Below are 8,748 nucleotides of genomic sequence, written 5' to 3' on the forward strand. Positions count from 1 at the left end.
ATTTAAATGTAGGTAAACCAGTTGTTTTCATTTGAGCCAGTTAAATATTTTTGGTCCATGCAACCGTGTTTTGTAGCAACAGCGTTGTCCCACATTGTGAGAATATACATGGAGCACCCCGAACAAGGGTGTATCACAAACAACATACGCTGTGTACACACACACTATCACAGCAAATACCTTGTCAGGATCAATTAAAAAAAATCTCCTTTCACAAACTATTAGAACTAGTTCTGATTCTGTAAACTGGAGACACATTTGTATTTACCACATGCACAGGTTTACATTTTGGTCGTTTGGTAAGAGCAGCAACAGTTTCAACTGGCATTTCTTTAAAAAGGAAAGCTATTGTTTTTGTCAAATATACACACAGCATCTCAGATATTACTGTTGTGTATAGAACAGGACACACAATGGTTCCTACTATAGTTCCCTGACATTTATAAAGATGGTAGACACAATTGTTACTGGAAAACCTGTAGAAAAAATAATGCAATCCGATGCAATACCTGTGCAACAATGCTGCCTTTTAAAGCTTTTGAAGGTGATTTTTTTTCCCCTTAAAACTGTCAGTGTTGACTCCCACTTGTCACTTTTGAGGGTCCCAATTGTGTGGTGTTGTATCTTCCTGTGCTGTAGATAGTTATGGGCAGCAACTAACAATCATTTTAATTTGCAGTTTGTGGAACAAATCAAAGCCCAAAGATATTCAATTTGCAATTATATGTAGATATGGAAAAACCGCAAAATCTCCCCTTTGAGAAATTTAAACGTAAGTGACTTCAATGACCAATTATCACAACTGTTGTTAATAATAATCCTTTATTTTGAATTTACAAACATCATATTATATATTATATAATATTATAATATATATTACATAATTTTCTGCATTTCAACCCATCCTTTGTAATTAAGGAGCAGCAGCTGAGGGTTCAGTGACTTGCTCAAGGACACTTTGACATGCAAACTATGGGGACCGAACCCACTACTTTGCTGTTTCAGGACCCCCCACTCTACCCATGAGCTACAGCCACCCAACTATAACTTAGTATTAATATTGATTGACTGGAATTGAATAATCAACTCAGCGTATAAGCATTACATCGTATATAGGCATGGGCAATATGATGATATAGACGATACAACTTTGTGTATCATCTGGGAGTTTTTTAGCTGGCTGTTGGTTTATTGATCAGTTGGTCCACCAATTTGGTCCAGACGGGAATATCCCAACAACTATTGTAAGGACTACAATGAAACTTGAATGACAACAAGTGAAACAGCCACTTGCAGATCACGGCTCTGAATTGTTTCAGACCAATTTAACCTCTGCCTAAAGGCCTGCACTTTTGCTATCATTATGTAGTGACAACCACAGCCTCTTTCTTTTTAATCCCATTCTTTTCCTGGCAACACAAATCCTTAGTATGTCTCCTTACGTGAAACCATGGAAGAAAGGGGCTCTATATTTAATGCACTGTAAAAAGGGATCAGAAGATCGGTGTCAGAGGATTGGAGGCCCCCGCACTGTCAAGCCTATTCTCACTTCATCTCAGCCCAGCGATTTATCAAATTACAGCCTGTTTCAAAGAGCTGGCAAGAGAGATTACCGCTACATGGAGAAGGAGTTGTGGTTTTTTTCAGGACAGCCCTATGCTTTAGCCTCCAATCAATGAAGCACCCTCTCTGCACACCTATCCAAACCCTGTCTTACTGTGAGAGATCCATTTCTTAAAGAGCTCAATACGAATCTTGAGAGTGTATGTCTGTGGCACGCCTGTGTATAGGAGCGTGTCTGCATGTGCAAGTAGAAGTGTTTCTTGTGATTGTGTTTTGGTGAGGTGAGATGTAATATAGGAGAGGCTCTGGCAGTTCCATTATCTGGGTGGTGTCAGCCTGTCTGCTTGTGTACGCTTATTTTCTTTTGGGTCCACTCTCCCATTCAAACATTTATTTTATGCCCTGACATAACTTGTCAAGCCCCCTCTGCCTCCCTGTCTGGGCTTACTGTGCTGCCAAATCTGCAGCTTCAAGGCAGTCTGCACTGAGATGTGACCTCTTTTTCTTTTTTGCACGATGAACATTTTCAACACTTTGGACATTCCGGAACCCGTACTGAACCTAGACATTGCAGAACCTGGACATTCCGGACCCCGGACATTCCGGAATGGAACCTGGATATTCCCGGAACACTTTATTTTTGTTTCCCAACATGTAATACGTTCACAAACATGACAAGTTAATATGGGAGCAATGACATTTCCAATGCATTTTTTTTTTTTTGTGAAATTGTGAGCAAGATTGTATAACATGCATTTTGGTTTGACTGCAATACCTGCTAGCATTCTGTATGAGGGCTACCGGACATCCACAGTGACTCAGCACTTGATTAAGTCTGTAATTGAGGGCAAAGTGTAAATTGATTACTGATTCAATTAACCCCAATGCAGACACACAGTTCAGATCCCAGGCAGACGTTTAGCCTTCCCACTGAAAGCTTCACAGACGTGCCGACAGCCATGGATTACAAATGGATGACCAAAAGAGAGCTTCCGCAGCGGACTGGGGGGGAAACGCTTTCTGGAGCACGTGGCAGCTCGATTAAAAGTGTTAAATGTGGAAATAATTCTGGGTGCTATTTTACCAACCACCTGGGAGGAAGCAGCAGCAGAGAAATGCCATTTTCCTTTGCAGCGAATAAGAGCATGATTAAGAGGCTCTGGAGGCCGAAACAACCTGCTGTGTAGCTTGAAAAATAAATCAAGTGCCCAACAGTTGCCAGTTGTGGCTTTTAGATAAAGCACTTTTTCAACTTGGCAACATTTTAGCACCTTTCACATGAAAACTAGTATTATGGATGGCCAGTATGGGTCTGGATACTAATGCTTGGAAAGGTCTTGCAGGCAATTACTGTACTTCCAATTTAAAATTCATATTGAGGCCACTGTGTTTGAGGGAAGTGCTGCTGCGCAAAATCAAACTGTGCCTCATATATTTAACCTTTACTAAACCACTTATGTGAATGTAGAATAATGACAGGGTGCTTCTTGGTAGCAACAACGCTGGTTGCTAGTGTGAATGTGGACTCTTATCTTGTTGACTGTTATTCAAGTGAGGTTCTTGTGTTGCATTTGGTCTAAAATGCAAAAGATTTACCAGAATGGCTGTGTGCTTTTAAATCTAAGGATTGCTAACGGTGAGCTCTGGATTCAGAGAATAATCTCTTCACTACATTTCTATTAACCCTCACTCCGCCCTCCCACTTTTTTTTTCATTCATTTCCCGCTACCTTACTCCTGGCTCTAAAAGAAATCTGCTTTAAACCATCTGTCTCCCAGCGCAACACATGCCTCATCTAGTCACAAGAGAGAAGGAAAAGAGCATGTGGGGACACAATAGACCCATAAAGGGAGCAAATCGTCTCCCTTCTCCCCCTGCCTTCATCCATCCAGATGCCCAAGCCCCACAAGTCGGGTGCTGTCAGTGTGAGCGGGATGAAGAGAACCAGCTGCTGGCTACTGTGAAGAAATAATGGAAGTGGTACACAAGGAAACTAAATAGTATGACACCAATAAGAAACATAAGCGTTGGTAGCGTAAACAAAATTCATCCCTGTGGAACTCAAAATATGATACTTAAAAGTAACTTTGGGTCTAGAATAGTTTTTTTACTTTTACGCCCCAAGTTTTCTGTAGTCTGTGTGAACAGTACTTGAGTGTGTGGGTGAGTGTGTGTGTGTGTGTGTGTGTGTGTGTGTGTGTGTGTGTGTGTGTGTGTGTGTGTGTGTGTGTGTGTGTGTGTTAGGGGAGGAGGGGGGGGCTCATTTCATATTTCAGCAGTGTCTGTTTTCTCACCACGGCTCCCCTTACTGGTAGAATTCAGAGCCCTAGACAAGCTGGTGGGAGATCTCAGCAGGATGTTTGGAGGCTATGATGGAGGATGAAGCCTGCGTGATACAGACATTGAGGCCAGCATGCACGAATACAGACTCTACAGGGAGAGGAGGAGTGCATCTGTGTTTATTCTGACTTTGTGATTGTTCTTGGGTAGGGGGCCTTCCTGTTTTTCAAAAAAAAAAAAGAATTCTGGTGGTTCCAATCACCCTGTTGAGGGTCAGGAAGCATCTCAGCAGAGGTCACTTTTTACATTGATAAAAAGAAAAATATGTATGAATGAGTGATATACTCTTGGAGGGGACTTCATGTGTGTTGAAGTATACACAAATAATTCAGACTGAACTTGACAGCTTTCAACCTTATTTATGATGGTACAACTAAATTACAGGACGGTGCCAATTGTCCTGGATTGACACAACACTCTTTTCCTACACACCTTGTGTCAAAGTGCACGGACAACAGCCGTCTTCTGTGGAGATGTACTGATCGATCGATCGATATTCAGCTTGATCCGCCAGGACTGGTCTCAAATATAGACAATTCTGTGCAGGTCAAATTTGCATGTATGCATCGGAGAATGGTTCATGTCATGCGTACGCCGGCACAGACAGTAAGCGACTATTGTCACAGCCACACACAATGTTGCTCACTTGATGACTCTCTCGCTAGGTTTAGCACATTTTCAGACCCTCAAGCCACTTTATTTATGAAACTAGCGACAAATTTAGCCACTTACTCAGACCGTCAGGGAAAAAGCGAGAAATATATTAAAATCGAATACAGTATATTGTAATTTATTCCAATTCATGCTCAAAGTAATCGCATTGACCAGCTCTTCTGCCAAAAGCGCAGTATCTTTTCTGTGCACAGTCAGTAGGTGGACGGCAAGAGGAGGCCTCTCGCTGAACGGGAGATAGTATAATACACAAACCGTGTGTATTATATTATGCTTGAGAATAGATACTGATCCTTAAATTGTTTTTTATAAATATAAAACAGTTTGATATAGATAGTTGACTCTATAATAGGACTACACAAACAGTGTAAAATAATATGTTCTACGTTTCTTCTCTGATATGTAAATATTATTTATTTATTTCCTTATTTTTGAACATACAATACAATTTTACACTAAAGACAAGTTAGAAACATGTGTGTGTGTCTCTAGTCTTCTGTTTTGTCCTAGGATTATGGCTCAGTGGATATACGTCTGCTACAGAATGGAATATGACTGCAGTATTGCGAAACACTGAAAAGAGCCATAAAGGTAGGAGTCAGTGCTGAATCACTCCCTGAATCACCCATTCTGAAATATAAATCCATTATGCAAACAGTGGTCATATGAAAGCCCTCAAAACAAAGCTATTAAGAAACAAGTTAAATATTCAAAGTATTAAATAAATAATGTTGATAATGTGGAGGACTTAAAGTAAAAGGCCACAAGAGTTACGAAACCATTTCATACGGTCTTTAAGGCTATTTCACCATGTTGAAAATAACAACAACAAAACTGACAATGATCAAAGCAAAGCTTTAAGTTAAAAATGTAGAAAGTTGACTGGAGTTAGCTGATATCTGAAAAGGTCATCATTACATTTATTGCAGAAAAAACAAAGATGTAACTAATCACAATATGAATTACTGCACTCAAGTGGATGCTTTAGTTCCAGCATCCTGCTACAGAATGTGCATGCTAACTCACTCACATAAGGCCATGTTCACATCATCATTTGAGGGATCCATGTTCATTTAGTGTTCAGGCAATATTCTAAATCAATGTTCTGCTCTTGCTGCCCTCACCAGCACAGGAGCTGTCCAAGGTACCAACTCCTGTCACCAGCAGTAATGGCTATCACAAGACAATTGGTTACCAATGATTTTTCATTAAAGTTATTTGAGGTCATTTGAGGACAAGACTTGGTTTGTACAAGTCACAAGTGCACAAGTTTACAGCCAGCCACTGACACAGCTAAACAAAAAAGGGCAGTGATTCGGCTGACAAAATGCCAGTCGACTCAGGCCCTTACGGATGATTCAAATCATCAACATTTAGAAGGTAGTCCTATTGTTTTGCCTCATGTCCTCCCAGTGCTCTGTCTTTATCTGCACTTGTGTTATTATTGGAGTACTGTTGACAGAAATAAAATGCTATTTTCAAAAAGTAATAAAAGAAAAAAATACTTTCACAAGATGGTTTGATGGTAGAATTTCATAAATACAGCTGGACCACTTTGAATAATTTATAAACTAATTAAGAAAAAGACATACTTTATTATATTTTCGATTGAAAGTTACAACTACTTATTGCTCCAATTGTCCAATTTTGCCATGTGCAGGCTAAGGAAAAGCTGATGATCTATGAAATAGTCCGTTGTCATCAACGGACTATTTCATAGAGAGCAGATAGATTAATGAACGGTTGTGCCAACTGGTGTGTTCATTATGCTGTACAATGCTTCTGCGAGAAAGAAAAATATTAGCTTCAGGAAGACTTTCAGGAAAACTCAAATTTACTGTATTCCTCTGAAATAACTAGTGAAATAATGTCCTCCTAGAAGGTTGTTTAATGTTTCATCCAAAGTGAACTTGGCCTTGTAGTAACAAAGAGTGGTTTTGCAAACAAGGTGAGTTTAAAACGACCCTGGGCTATAATAAAATAAACAGTAATGAATATAATTCAGCTACTGCTGTGTTGCAGAATTGATTTTTTACAAGTGAAAAGTCATCGCAGCACAGTGATTTATTGAACTTAAGTGACTTAGCTCGAATGTTTTTTGTATACTTCAGATTCAGAGTGCGGTTTTGTTTTCATGAAAACCCTGGCGAGCAATCTTATTCATATGTTAATATTATATAGGCCCTGCACTCCCACACTGTTGTATATTATAGTAGAAAATAAGCACAACTATGCTGAAAACTACAAGAAGTCACCAAACTCAGTGTAGCAATTTGAAAAGATGGCACAGGTGCCACAGGAGAGTGAGAGAGGTGTCAATCAACCAGAGCATGTACTTGCCAATTCTGAGAAGAGTGAGTGAGGCAAAAAAATTGAAAACACCAGTCTGGGTCGACTTGAATCTGATCAAAATATGATGTGATATGAAAATGACAGGAGTTGCTTTCGAAGTTCCATAAACCTTTAAAAAAAACATTGGTCTGACTCAAAGGAAGAGGAAGAACAGAATGGCGTGGACAATTAGATGCAAGAAAAATCAGGAGAGCTGAGGCAAAGACAAAGCCGCGTGCGTTAGGTTGCTACGAACACACATTCGTGGCACACAATATAACAGAGAAATAACACAACCATAAATTGTGTTTGACCGAGATGAGCACCCAACCAGAACTGAAAATACAACAGAACAGCCTTTACCACGAGAAATGGAAAGTGAGTCTGAGCTGAACGCTGACAGAGAATCCCAATCAATACACAGACAGACTTCACAACTCGAAAAGTGACGAAACAAGCTTTGTATTTCAATCTCTGCACTGTATATATTTCAATCTCTCTGCACCGTATATATGTATGTACAATATAAAAAGAGTATTTTCACTTTGAAAAAGCTACGTGTAAAGTTTTGTGGTATAAATTCAGCTAACAGTGTTTTACCTGTGGCAGTCCTCAAATTGTTGTTCAACACTGTTGTATGGTGTGATGCAGCGCCAATAAAGTATATCTTATCTATTTTATCTTATCTTCTCAGAAGTCTGGAGATACCAACAGTATTTAGATTTAATCTATGTTCCCTTTTGGGATTATTATTTCTTTTTTTTCCATGTGATGAAACACTGCCAAACTTTTTGAAAGGCCTGCGTCTAAACTAGGAAATAAAGATATTACAATTCAGGTAAAGAAACAAAAAAAGGTGTTCCTTTAAAAAAAAAGCTGAGAGTGACATTTTGGTCTTCATGTGGATTGACTGAATGTGCTGATTTGGGTGTGTACCCTGTACCATCAAAATACCTCTAGATTTGTCCTGGTGAGTTCACACCAACAGAGGCATGCAAACAAAGTTCAACTCAAACTTCAGTCTGAGTGAATGGTGGGTGCCACAACTTGCCGTGCTCCCAGGATGCCAGTGAGATGCTTACTTACCTCAGGAAGTGATTCAGTACTTATAAGTCATCTGCCACTGCAAAATAATATTGCAGACAAATGTGAGTATTTTCAGAAGGTTTGTACCAAATGAGGAACAGGTATGTCTCGTCAGGCAAAATCAGCCCTCCCACCCATTCTGATGTCACAGATGGAGACTAGTTGACACGTGTAAAGAGATTTCACAAAGGAGAGGCACACAGTTACCTTTTAGGCATTTGGCTGACATTTTGATCCACAGTGAACGACTTGGACAAACCTGGCTGGCTGTGACATCAAGACCACTGCTGGTGTGACATAAAGCCCACCTTGTCCTTTGAAATCTGCATAAAATGTACGTTCGGCTTGACTCAATTATCACACAGCCATGATGAATTAGAAGTCTTTGCTGCAGATAAATGCTGCAGAGACTATGAAGAGGAGCAGCAATTAAACACAGGCATTTTCTGTGTTCTCAACTGTTTTATCTCGATATGTGAACCTCGTATTTTCAGCGAGAGAAAAAGCCAACGTTGCCCACTGGAAAAGGGAGAACAGTTACATGACTGAAGTCAGCATGGTTTTTAACATCTATCACAGACACGAGCTGCTCCCACTTGTCGTGTTTCATTATGAATCCCAGAGGATTAAAGAACATACTGACATATCATGTAGGCTGAGCCTGTTAACTTCCAGGCTGTTTCACAGAAGAAGACTTGTATAGTCAAGTCCGAGCTTCGCTTTACGCATTTCCAACAAACCTAATGGATACCGGTT

The sequence above is a fragment of the Taurulus bubalis genome, assembly GCF_910589615.1.
Source record: "Taurulus bubalis genome assembly, chromosome: 19".
Lineage (NCBI taxonomy): Eukaryota > Metazoa > Chordata > Actinopteri > Perciformes > Cottidae > Taurulus > Taurulus bubalis.